Source organism: Rhamphochromis longiceps, linkage group LG18 (assembly GCF_057381845.1).
Source record: "Rhamphochromis longiceps isolate RC_006_pf linkage group LG18, R_longiceps_female_GT1.1, whole genome shotgun sequence".
Lineage (NCBI taxonomy): Eukaryota > Metazoa > Chordata > Actinopteri > Cichliformes > Cichlidae > Rhamphochromis > Rhamphochromis longiceps.
The window spans coordinates 37,413,475-37,425,877 of NC_140574.1; the positions used below are offsets into that span (position 1 = coordinate 37,413,475).

At 43.6% G+C, this 12,403-nt stretch overlaps 13 non-coding genes across 13 annotated transcripts; all 13 read right to left on the reverse strand.

The window, feature by feature from the left end:
• Positions 1-442: 442 nt before the first annotated feature.
• trnap-ugg (transfer RNA proline (anticodon UGG)) lies at positions 443-514 on the reverse strand. The gene has a single exon. It is a non-coding gene; the product is annotated as a tRNA-Pro (tRNA).
• An 884-nt stretch (positions 515-1,398) lies between these two features.
• trnap-ugg (transfer RNA proline (anticodon UGG)) lies at positions 1,399-1,470 on the reverse strand. The gene has a single exon. It is a non-coding gene; the product is annotated as a tRNA-Pro (tRNA).
• Positions 1,471-2,354: 884 nt separating this feature from the next.
• Positions 2,355-2,426, reverse strand: trnap-ugg (transfer RNA proline (anticodon UGG)). Its single transcript has one exon. It is a non-coding gene; the product is annotated as a tRNA-Pro (tRNA).
• An 884-nt stretch (positions 2,427-3,310) lies between these two features.
• trnap-ugg (transfer RNA proline (anticodon UGG)) lies at positions 3,311-3,382 on the reverse strand. Its single transcript has one exon. It is a non-coding gene; the product is annotated as a tRNA-Pro (tRNA).
• Positions 3,383-4,272: 890 nt separating this feature from the next.
• trnap-cgg (transfer RNA proline (anticodon CGG)) lies at positions 4,273-4,344 on the reverse strand. Its single transcript has one exon. It is a non-coding gene; the product is annotated as a tRNA-Pro (tRNA).
• An 888-nt stretch (positions 4,345-5,232) lies between these two features.
• trnap-agg (transfer RNA proline (anticodon AGG)) lies at positions 5,233-5,304 on the reverse strand. Its single transcript has one exon. It is a non-coding gene; the product is annotated as a tRNA-Pro (tRNA).
• An 884-nt stretch (positions 5,305-6,188) lies between these two features.
• On the reverse strand, positions 6,189-6,260 carry trnap-ugg (transfer RNA proline (anticodon UGG)). The gene has a single exon. It is a non-coding gene; the product is annotated as a tRNA-Pro (tRNA).
• Positions 6,261-7,144: 884 nt separating this feature from the next.
• trnap-ugg (transfer RNA proline (anticodon UGG)) lies at positions 7,145-7,216 on the reverse strand. Its single transcript has one exon. It is a non-coding gene; the product is annotated as a tRNA-Pro (tRNA).
• An 884-nt stretch (positions 7,217-8,100) lies between these two features.
• trnap-ugg (transfer RNA proline (anticodon UGG)) lies at positions 8,101-8,172 on the reverse strand. The gene has a single exon. It is a non-coding gene; the product is annotated as a tRNA-Pro (tRNA).
• An 890-nt stretch (positions 8,173-9,062) lies between these two features.
• Positions 9,063-9,134, reverse strand: trnap-cgg (transfer RNA proline (anticodon CGG)). The gene has a single exon. It is a non-coding gene; the product is annotated as a tRNA-Pro (tRNA).
• Positions 9,135-10,022: 888 nt separating this feature from the next.
• trnap-ugg (transfer RNA proline (anticodon UGG)) lies at positions 10,023-10,094 on the reverse strand. The gene has a single exon. It is a non-coding gene; the product is annotated as a tRNA-Pro (tRNA).
• Positions 10,095-10,984: 890 nt separating this feature from the next.
• trnap-cgg (transfer RNA proline (anticodon CGG)) lies at positions 10,985-11,056 on the reverse strand. The gene has a single exon. It is a non-coding gene; the product is annotated as a tRNA-Pro (tRNA).
• Positions 11,057-11,944: 888 nt separating this feature from the next.
• trnap-cgg (transfer RNA proline (anticodon CGG)) lies at positions 11,945-12,016 on the reverse strand. Its single transcript has one exon. It is a non-coding gene; the product is annotated as a tRNA-Pro (tRNA).
• Positions 12,017-12,403: the final 387 nt, after the last annotated feature.

A 12,403-nucleotide genomic window follows, 5' to 3' on the forward strand; every position in this document is an offset into this window, starting at 1 on the left:
GAGACCTTCACATATGTAGTTTAACGTCTTTACACCGAAATTGAATGGCCTCAATTTCGATCAGACTTTGTGATCTCTAATAGCCCTTTTCCACTTGCACCTACCTAGCTTGGCTTAACTTGACTCAGCTCGATCTTTAAAGTTTCCATTAGGTGATAGTACCTGGTTACAGGTATTTTTTTAGTACCTGCCCAGTAAGGTTTCCAAGGCAATCTCAAAATGTGACATATACCGATTGCGTGGCAGGGACTGTGCAGTCAATGGCATCACTCAATGAGTCATGAGAGTGACTCTTTCACAAAATCAAAAACGTTATTTTAGAAAGACAAATTGGTGTCACACATAACATTGAAAGGTTTGGCACACAACACATTTACAATGCCCCAGAAGGAATGTGTCTTAACAAAGAATTCCATGAAGCTAAGAGCTTGTGATTTTAAGGGGGCTCGTCCGGGATTTGAACCCGGGACCTCTCGCACCCAAAGCGAGAATCATACGCCTAGACCAACGAGCCACAGGAAGCCTGCGTTTAAGTCTGCAACTCTGAAAGGATAGACTTAAATCGGCCTTCAAATTCAAGCAGGAATGTTTTTAAGCTCTCTTCAGTATTCATTTTTGTACCTTCAGGCCTTTGCTACTGACAAGCTCCAACAGGGATGACTCCAGAGGGACTGCACACAGTGAATGAGAAAAAAGGGTTCCCAGTCATCCACGTCATGGTAGTCTGATGAGCTTTGAAAGAAAGCAGCTGGAATTCTCTAAGTGCCTTGAAGACCTTTCACCTCTCCTCTGAGAACCTTCGTTAGATCTAAAACTAAACGTTGGAGAGTCCCAGGTATTTAAAACCCAGAGCGGGTTGTCTTTACCAGGGTCGTTGACCAACTATGAAACACATCACATGAGCCAAGGGGTGGAAAAAAGGTGTGGGTAATTATCAGCAGAGGTCAAACCATTATGAGACCTTCACATATGTAGTTTAACGTCTTTACACCGAAATTGAATGGCCTCAATTTCGATCAGACTTTGTGATCTCTAATAGCCCTTTTCCACTTGCACCTACCTAGCTTGGCTTAACTTGACTCAGCTCGATCTTTAAAGTTTCCATTAGGTGATAGTACCTGGTTACAGGTATTTTTTTAGTACCTGCCCAGTAAGGTTTCCAAGGCAATCTCAAAATGTGACATATACAGATTGCGTGGCAGGGACTGTGCAGTCAATGGCATCACTCAATGAGTCATGAGAGTGACTCTTTCACAAAATCAAAAACGTTATTTTAGAAAGACAAATTGGTGTCACACATAACATTGAAAGGTTTGGCACACAACACATTTACAATGCCCCAGAAGGAATGTGTCTTAACAAAGAATTCCATGAAGCTAAGAGGTTCTGATTTTAAGGGGGCTCGTCCGGGATTTGAACCCGGGACCTCTCGCACCCAAAGCGAGAATCATACGCCTAGACCAACGAGCCACAGGAAGCCTGCGTTTAAGTCTGCAACTCTGAAAGGATAGACTTAAATCGGCCTTCAAATTCAAGCAGGAATGTTTTTAAGCTCTTTTCAGTATTCATTTTTGTACCTTCAGGCCTTTGCTACTGACAAGCTCCAACAGGGATGACTCCAGAGGGACTGCACACAGTGAATGAGAAAAAAGGGTTCCCAGTCATCCACGTCATGGTAGTCTGATGAGCTTTGAAAGAAAGCAGCTGGAATTCTCTAAGTGCCTTGAAGACCTTTCACCTCTCCTCTGAGAACCTTCGTTAGATCTAAAACTAAACGTTGGAGAGTCCCAGGTATTTAAAACCCAGAGCGGGTTGTCTTTACCAGGGTCGTTGACCAACTATGAAACACATCACATGAGCCAAGGGGTGGAAAAAAGGTGTGGGTAATTATCAGCAGAGGTCAAACCATTATGAGACCTTCACATATGTAGTTTAACGTCTTTACACCGAAATTGAATGGCCTCAATTTCGATCAGACTTTGTGATCTCTAATAGCCCTTTTCCACTTGCACCTACCTAGCTTGGCTTAACTTGACTCAGCTCGATCTTTAAAGTTTCCATTAGGTGATAGTACCTGGTTACAGGTATTTTTTTAGTACCTGCCCAGTAAGGTTTCCAAGGCAATCTCAAAATGTGACATATACCGATTGCGTGGCAGGGACTGTGCAGTCAATGGCATCACTCAATGAGTCATGAGAGTGACTCTTTCACAAAATCAAAAACGTTATTTTAGAAAGACAAATTGGTGTCACACATAACATTGAAAGGTTTGGCACACAACACATTTACAATGCCCCAGAAGGAATGTGTCTTAACAAAGAATTCCATGAAGCTAAGAGGTTCTGATTTTAAGGGGGCTCGTCCGGGATTTGAACCCGGGACCTCTCGCACCCAAAGCGAGAATCATACGCCTAGACCAACGAGCCACAGGAAGCCTGCGTTTAAGTCTGCAACTCTGAAAGGATAGACTTAAATCGGCCTTCAAATTCAAGCAGGAATGTTTTTAAGCTCTCTTCAGTATTCATTTTTGTACCTTCAGGCCTTTGCTACTGACAAGCTCCAACAGGGATGACTCCAGAGGGACTGCACACAGTGAATGAGAAAAAAGGGTTCCCAGTCATCCACGTCATGGTAGTCTGATGAGCTTTGAAAGAAAGCAGCTGGAATTCTCTAAGTGCCTTGAAGACCTTTCACCTCTCCTCTGAGAACCTTCGTTAGATCTAAAACTAAACGTTGGAGAGTCCCAGGTATTTAAAACCCAGAGCGGGTTGTCTTTACCAGGGTCGTTGACCAACTATGAAACACATCACATGAGCCAAGGGGTGGAAAAAAGGTGTGGGTAATTATCAGCAGAGGTCAAACCATTATGAGACCTTCACATATGTAGTTTAACGTCTTTACACCGAAATTGAATGGCCTCAATTTCGATCAGACTTTGTGATCTCTAATAGCCCTTTTCCACTTGCACCTACCTAGCTTGGCTTAACTTGACTCAGCTCGATCTTTAAAGTTTCCATTAGGTGATAGTACCTGGTTACAGGTATTTTTTTAGTACCTGCCCAGTAAGGTTTCCAAGGCAATCTCAAAATGTGACATATACCGATTGCGTGGCAGGGACTGTGCAGTCAATGGCATCACTCAATGAGTCATGAGAGTGACTCTTTCACAAAATCAAAAACGTTATTTTAGAAAGACAAATTGGTGTCACACATAACATTGAAAGGTTTGGCACACAACACATTTACAATGCCCCAGAAGGAATGTGTCTTAACAAAGAATTCCATGAAGCTAAGAGCTTGTGATTTTAAGGGGGCTCGTCCGGGATTTGAACCCGGGACCTCTCGCACCCAAAGCGAGAATCATACGCCTAGACCAACGAGCCACAGGAAGCCTGCGTTTAAGTCTGCAACTCTGAAAGGATAGACTTAAATCGGCCTTCAAATTCAAGCAGGAATGTTTTTAAGCTCTCTTCAGTATTCATTTTTGTACCTTCAGGCCTTTGCTACTGACAAGCTCCAACAGGGATGACTCCAGAGGGACTGCACACAGTGAATGAGAAAAAAGGGTTCCCAGTCATCCACGTCATGGTAGTCTGATGAGCTTTGAAAGAAAGCAGCTGGAATTCTCTAAGTGCCTTGAAGACCTTTCACCTCTCCTCTGAGAACCTTCGTTAGATCTAAAACTAAACGTTGGAGAGTCCCAGGTATTTAAACCCCAGAGGTGGTTGTCTTTACCAGGGTCGTTGACCAACTATGAAACACATCACATGAGCCAAGGGGTGGAAAAAAGGCGTGGGTGATTATCAGCAGAGGTTTCAGGTGAAACCATTATGAGACCTTCACATATGTAGTTTAACGTCTTTACACCGAAATTGAATGGCCTCAATTTCGATCAGACTTTGTGATCTCTAATAGCCCTTTTCCACTTGCACCTACCTAGCTTGGCTTAACTTGACTCAGCCCGATCTTTAAAGTTTCCATTAGGTGATAGTACCTGGTAACAGGTATATTTTAGTACCTGCCCAGTAAGGTTTCCAAGGCAATCTCAAAATGTGACATATACAGATTGCGTGGCAGGGACTGTGCAGTCAATGGCATCACTCAATGAGTCATGAGAGTGACTCTTTCACAAAATCAAAAAGGTTATTTTAGAAAGACAAATTGGTGTCACAGATCACATTGAAAGGTTTGGCACCCAACACATTTACAATGCCCCAGAAGGAATGTGTCTTAGCAAAGAATTCCATGAAGCTTAGAGCTTGTGATTTTAAGGGGGCTCGTCCGGGATTTGAACCCGGGACCTCTCGCACCCGAAGCGAGAATCATACGCCTAGACCAACGAGCCACAGGAAGCCTGCGTTCAAGTCTGGAACTCTGAAAGGATAGACTTAAATCGGCCTTCAAATTCAAGCAGGAATGTTTTTAAGCTCTCTTCAGTATTCCTTTTTGTACCTTCAGGCCTTTGCTACTGACAAGCTCCAACAGGGATGACTCCAGAGGGACTGCACACAGTAAATGAGAAAAAAGGGTTCCCAGTCATCCACGTCATGGTAGTCTGATGAGCTTTGAAAGAAAGCAGCTGGAATTCTCTAAGTGCCTTGAAGACCTTTCACCTCTCCTCTGAGAACCTTCGTTAGATCTAAAACTAAACGTTGGAGAGTCCCAGGTATTTAAAACCCAGAGCGGGTTGTCTTTACCAGGATCGTTGAACAACTATGAAACACATCACATGAGCCAAGGGTGGAAAAAGGCGTGGGTAATTATCAGCAGAGGTTTCAGGTGAAACCATTATGAGACCTTCACATATGTAGTTTAACGTCTTTACACCGAAATTGAATGGCCTCAATTTCGATCAGACTTTGTGATCTCTAATAGCCCTTTTCCACTTGCACCTACCTAGCTTGGCTTAACTTGACTCAGCCCGATCTTTAAAGTTTCCATTAGGTGATAGTACCTGGTAACAGGTATATTTTAGTACCTGCCCAGTAAGGTTTCCAAGGCAATCTCAAAATGTGACATATACAGATTGCGTGGCAGGGACTGTGCAGTCAATGGCATCACTCAATGGGTCATGAGAGTGACTCCTTCACAAAATCAAAAACGTTATTTTAGAAAGACAAATTGGTGTCACACATAACATTGAAAGGTTGGGCACACAACACTTTTACAATGCCCCAGAAGGAATGTGTCTTACCAAAGAATTCCATGAAGCTAAGAGGTTCTGATTTTAAGGGGGCTCGTCCGGGATTTGAACCCGGGACCTCTCGCACCCTAAGCGAGAATCATACGCCTAGACCAACGAGCCACAGGAAGCCTGCGTTTAAGTCTGCAACTCTGAAAGGATAGACTTAAATCGGCCTTCAAATTCAAGCAGGAATGTTTTTAAGCTCTCTTCAGTATTCATTTTTGTACCTTCAGGCCTTTGCTACTGACAAGCTCCAACAGGGATGACTCCAGAGGGACTGCACACAGTGAATGAGAAAAAAGGGTTCCCAGTCATCCACGTCATGGTAGTCTGATGAGCTTTGAAAGAAAGCAGCTGGAATTCTCTAAGTGCCTTGAAGACCTTTCACCTCTCCTCTGAGAACCTTCGTTAGATCTAAAACTAAACGTTGGAGAGTCCCAGGTATTTAAAACCCAGAGCGGGTTGTCTTTACCAGGGTCGTTGACCAACTATGAAACACATCACATGAGCCAAGGGGTGGAAAAAAGGTGTGGGTAATTATCAGCAGAGGTCAAACCATTATGAGACCTTCACATATGTAGTTTAACGTCTTTACACCGAAATTGAATGGCCTCAATTTCGATCAGACTTTGTGATCTCTAATAGCCCTTTTCCACTTGCACCTACCTAGCTTGGCTTAACTTGACTCAGCTCGATCTTTAAAGTTTCCATTAGGTGATAGTACCTGGTTACAGGTATTTTTTTAGTACCTGCCCAGTAAGGTTTCCAAGGCAATCTCAAAATGTGACATATACCGATTGCGTGGCAGGGACTGTGCAGTCAATGGCATCACTCAATGAGTCATGAGAGTGACTCTTTCACAAAATCAAAAACGTTATTTTAGAAAGACAAATTGGTGTCACACATAACATTGAAAGGTTTGGCACACAACACATTTACAATGCCCCAGAAGGAATGTGTCTTAACAAAGAATTCCATGAAGCTAAGAGGTTCTGATTTTAAGGGGGCTCGTCCGGGATTTGAACCCGGGACCTCTCGCACCCAAAGCGAGAATCATACGCCTAGACCAACGAGCCACAGGAAGCCTGCGTTTAAGTCTGCAACTCTGAAAGGATAGACTTAAATCGGCCTTCAAATTCAAGCAGGAATGTTTTTAAGCTCTTTTCAGTATTCATTTTTGTACCTTCAGGCCTTTGCTACTGACAAGCTCCAACAGGGATGACTCCAGAGGGACTGCACACAGTGAATGAGAAAAAAGGGTTCCCAGTCATCCACGTCATGGTAGTCTGATGAGCTTTGAAAGAAAGCAGCTGGAATTCTCTAAGTGCCTTGAAGACCTTTCACCTCTCCTCTGAGAACCTTCGTTAGATCTAAAACTAAACGTTGGAGAGTCCCAGGTATTTAAAACCCAGAGCGGGTTGTCTTTACCAGGGTCGTTGACCAACTATGAAACACATCACATGAGCCAAGGGGTGGAAAAAAGGTGTGGGTAATTATCAGCAGAGGTCAAACCATTATGAGACCTTCACATATGTAGTTTAACGTCTTTACACCGAAATTGAATGGCCTCAATTTCGATCAGACTTTGTGATCTCTAATAGCCCTTTTCCACTTGCACCTACCTAGCTTGGCTTAACTTGACTCAGCTCGATCTTTAAAGTTTCCATTAGGTGATAGTACCTGGTTACAGGTATTTTTTTAGTACCTGCCCAGTAAGGTTTCCAAGGCAATCTCAAAATGTGACATATACCGATTGCGTGGCAGGGACTGTGCAGTCAATGGCATCACTCAATGAGTCATGAGAGTGACTCTTTCACAAAATCAAAAACGTTATTTTAGAAAGACAAATTGGTGTCACACATAACATTGAAAGGTTTGGCACACAACACATTTACAATGCCCCAGAAGGAATGTGTCTTAACAAAGAATTCCATGAAGCTAAGAGGTTCTGATTTTAAGGGGGCTCGTCCGGGATTTGAACCCGGGACCTCTCGCACCCAAAGCGAGAATCATACGCCTAGACCAACGAGCCACAGGAAGCCTGCGTTTAAGTCTGCAACTCTGAAAGGATAGACTTAAATCGGCCTTCAAATTCAAGCAGGAATGTTTTTAAGCTCTCTTCAGTATTCATTTTTGTACCTTCAGGCCTTTGCTACTGACAAGCTCCAACAGGGATGACTCCAGAGGGACTGCACACAGTGAATGAGAAAAAAGGGTTCCCAGTCATCCACGTCATGGTAGTCTGATGAGCTTTGAAAGAAAGCAGCTGGAATTCTCTAAGTGCCTTGAAGACCTTTCACCTCTCCTCTGAGAACCTTCGTTAGATCTAAAACTAAACGTTGGAGAGTCCCAGGTATTTAAAACCCAGAGCGGGTTGTCTTTACCAGGGTCGTTGACCAACTATGAAACACATCACATGAGCCAAGGGGTGGAAAAAAGGCGTGGGTGATTATCAGCAGAGGTCAAACCATTATGAGACCTTCACATATGTAGTTTAACGTCTTTACACCGAAATTGAATGGCCTCAATTTCGATCAGACTTTGTGATCTCTAATAGCCCTTTTCCACTTGCACCTACCTAGCTTGGCTTAACTTGACTCAGCTCGATCTTTAAAGTTTCCATTAGGTGATAGTACCTGGTTACAGGTATTTTTTTAGTACCTGCCCAGTAAGGTTTCCAAGGCAATCTCAAAATGTGACATATACCGATTGCGTGGCAGGGACTGTGCAGTCAATGGCATCACTCAATGAGTCATGAGAGTGACTCTTTCACAAAATCAAAAACGTTATTTTAGAAAGACAAATTGGTGTCACACATAACATTGAAAGGTTTGGCACACAACACATTTACAATGCCCCAGAAGGAATGTGTCTTAACAAAGAATTCCATGAAGCTAAGAGGTTCTGATTTTAAGGGGGCTCGTCCGGGATTTGAACCCGGGACCTCTCGCACCCAAAGCGAGAATCATACGCCTAGACCAACGAGCCACAGGAAGCCTGCGTTTAAGTCTGCAACTCTGAAAGGATAGACTTAAATCGGCCTTCAAATTCAAGCAGGAATGTTTTTAAGCTCTCTTCAGTATTCATTTTTGTACCTTCAGGCCTTTGCTACTGACAAGCTCCAACAGGGATGACTCCAGAGGGACTGCACACAGTGAATGAGAAAAAAGGGTTCCCAGTCATCCACGTCATGGTAGTCTGATGAGCTTTGAAAGAAAGCAGCTGGAATTCTCTAAGTGCCTTGAAGACCTTTCACCTCTCCTCTGAGAACCTTCGTTAGATCTAAAACTAAACGTTGGAGAGTCCCAGGTATTTAAAACCCAGAGCGGGTTGTCTTTACCAGGGTCGTTGACCAACTATGAAACACATCACATGAGCCAAGGGGTGGAAAAAAGGCGTGGGTGATTATCAGCAGAGGTTTCAGGTGAAACCATTATGAGACCTTCACATATGTAGTTTAACGTCTTTACACCGAAATTGAATGGCCTCAATTTCGATCAGACTTTGTGATCTCTAATAGCCCTTTTCCACTTGCACCTACCTAGCTTGGCTTAACTTGACTCAGCCCGATCTTTAAAGTTTCCATTAGGTGATAGTACCTGGTAACAGGTATATTTTAGTACCTGCCCAGTAAGGTTTCCAAGGCAATCTCAAAATGTGACATATACAGATTGCGTGGCAGGGACTGTGCAGTCAATGGCATCACTCAATGAGTCATGAGAGTGACTCTTTCACAAAATCAAAAAGGTTATTTTAGAAAGACAAATTGGTGTCACAGATCACATTGAAAGGTTTGGCACCCAACACATTTACAATGCCCCAGAAGGAATGTGTCTTAGCAAAGAATTCCATGAAGCTTAGAGCTTGTGATTTTAAGGGGGCTCGTCCGGGATTTGAACCCGGGACCTCTCGCACCCGAAGCGAGAATCATACGCCTAGACCAACGAGCCACAGGAAGCCTGCGTTCAAGTCTGGAACTCTGAAAGGATAGACTTAAATCGGCCTTCAAATTCAAGCAGGAATGTTTTTAAGCTCTCTTCAGTATTCCTTTTTGTACCTTCAGGCCTTTGCTACTGACAAGCTCCAACAGGGATGACTCCAGAGGGACTGCACACAGTAAATGAGAAAAAAGGGTTCCCAGTCATCCACGTCATGGTAGTCTGATGAGCTTTGAAAGAAAGCAGCTGGAATTCTCTAAGTGCCTTGAAGACCTTTCACCTCTCCTCTGAGAACCTTCGTTAGATCTAAAACTAAACGTTGGAGAGTCCCAGGTATTTAAAACCCAGAGCGGGTTGTCTTTACCAGGATCGTTGAACAACTATGAAACACATCACATGAGCCAAGGGTGGAAAAAGGCGTGGGTAATTATCAGCAGAGGTTTCAGGTGAAACCATTATGAGACCTTCACATATGTAGTTTAACGTCTTTACACCGAAATTGAATGGCCTCAATTTCGATCAGACTTTGTGATCTCTAATAGCCCTTTTCCACTTGCACCTACCTAGCTTGGCTTAACTTGACTCAGCCCGATCTTTAAAGTTTCCATTAGGTGATAGTACCTGGTAACAGGTATATTTTAGTACCTGCCCAGTAAGGTTTCCAAGGCAATCTCAAAATGTGACATATACAGATTGCGTGGCAGGGACTGTGCAGTCAATGGCATCACTCAATGGGTCATGAGAGTGACTCCTTCACAAAATCAAAAACGTTATTTTAGAAAGACAAATTGGTGTCACACATAACATTGAAAGGTTGGGCACACAACACTTTTACAATGCCCCAGAAGGAATGTGTCTTACCAAAGAATTCCATGAAGCTAAGAGGTTCTGATTTTAAGGGGGCTCGTCCGGGATTTGAACCCGGGACCTCTCGCACCCAAAGCGAGAATCATACGCCTAGACCAACGAGCCACAGGAAGCCTGCGTTTAAGTCTGCAACTCTGAAAGGATAGACTTAAATCGGCCTTCAAATTCAAGCAGGAATGTTTTTAAGCTCTCTTCAGTATTCATTTTTGTACCTTCAGGCCTTTGCTACTGACAAGCTCCAACAGGGATGACTCCAGAGGGACTGCACACAGTGAATGAGAAAAAAGGGTTCCCAGTCATCCACGTCATGGTAGTCTGATGAGCTTTGAAAGAAAGCAGCTGGAATTCTCTAAGTGCCTTGAAGACCTTTCACCTCTCCTCTGAGAACCTTCGTTAGATCTAAAACTAAACGTTGGAGAGTCCCAGGTATTTAAAACCCAGAGCGGGTTGTCTTTACCAGGGTCGTTGACCAACTATGAAACACATCACATGAGCCAAGGGGTGGAAAAAAGGCGTGGGTGATTATCAGCAGAGGTTTCAGGTGAAACCATTATGAGACCTTCACATATGTAGTTTAACGTCTTTACACCGAAATTGAATGGCCTCAATTTCGATCAGACTTTGTGATCTCTAATAGCCCTTTTCCACTTGCACCTACCTAGCTTGGCTTAACTTGACTCAGCCCGATCTTTAAAGTTTCCATTAGGTGATAGTACCTGGTAACAGGTATATTTTAGTACCTGCCCAGTAAGGTTTCCAAGGCAATCTCAAAATGTGACATATACAGATTGCGTGGCAGGGACTGTGCAGTCAATGGCATCACTCAATGAGTCATGAGAGTGACTCTTTCACAAAATCAAAAAGGTTATTTTAGAAAGACAAATTGGTGTCACAGATCACATTGAAAGGTTTGGCACCCAACACATTTACAATGCCCCAGAAGGAATGTGTCTTAGCAAAGAATTCCATGAAGCTTAGAGCTTGTGATTTTAAGGGGGCTCGTCCGGGATTTGAACCCGGGACCTCTCGCACCCGAAGCGAGAATCATACGCCTAGACCAACGAGCCACAGGAAGCCTGCGTTCAAGTCTGGAACTCTGAAAGGATAGACTTAAATCGGCCTTCAAATTCAAGCAGGAATGTTTTTAAGCTCTCTTCAGTATTCCTTTTTGTACCTTCAGGCCTTTGCTACTGACAAGCTCCAACAGGGATGACTCCAGAGGGACTGCACACAGTAAATGAGAAAAAAGGGTTCCCAGTCATCCACGTCATGGTAGTCTGATGAGCTTTGAAAGAAAGCAGCTGGAATTCTCTAAGTGCCTTGAAGACCTTTCACCTCTCCTCTGAGAACCTTCGTTAGATCTAAAACTAAACGTTGGAGAGTCCCAGGTATTTAAAACCCAGAGCGGGTTGTCTTTACCAGGATCGTTGAACAACTATGAAACACATCACATGAGCCAAGGGTGGAAAAAGGCGTGGGTAATTATCGGCAGAGGTTTCAGGTGAAACCATTATGAGACCTTCACATATGTAGTTTAACGTCTTTACACCGAAATTGAATGGCCTCAATTTCGATCAGACTTTGTGATCTCTAATAGCCCTTTTCCACTTGCACCTACCTAGCTTGGCTTAACTTGACTCAGCCCGATCTTTAAAGTTTCCATTAGGTGATAGTACCTGGTAACAGGTATATTTTAGTACCTGCCCAGTAAGGTTTCCAAGGCAATCTCAAAATGTGACATATACAGATTGCGTGGCAGGGACTGTGCAGTCAATGGCATCACTCAATGGGTCATGAGAGTGACTCCTTCACAAAATCAAAAACGTTATTTTAGAAAGACAAATTGGTGTCACACATAACATTGAAAGGTTGGGCACACAACACTTTTACAATGCCCCAGAAGGAATGTGTCTTACCAAAGAATTCCATGAAGCTAAGAGGTTCTGATTTTAAGGGGGCTCGTCCGGGATTTGAACCCGGGACCTCTCGCACCCGAAGCGAGAATCATACGCCTAGACCAACGAGCCACAGGAAGCCTGCGTTTAAGTCTGCAACTCTGAAAGGATAGACTTAAATCGGCCTTCAAATTCAAGCAGGAATGTTTTTAAGCTCTCTTCAGTATTCATTTTTGTACCTTCAGGCCTTTGCTACTGACAAGCTCCAACAGGGATGACTCCAGAGGGACTGCACACAGTGAATGAGAAAAAAGGGTTCCCAGTCATCCACGTCATGGTAGTCTGATGAGCTTTGAAAGAAAGCAGCTGGAATTCTCTAAGTGCCTTGAAGACCTTTCACCTCTCCTCTGAGAACCTTCGTTAGATCTAAAACTAAACGTTGGAGAGTCCCAGGTATTTAAAACCCAGAGCGGGTTGTCTTTACCAGGGTCGTTGACCAACTATGAAACACATCACATG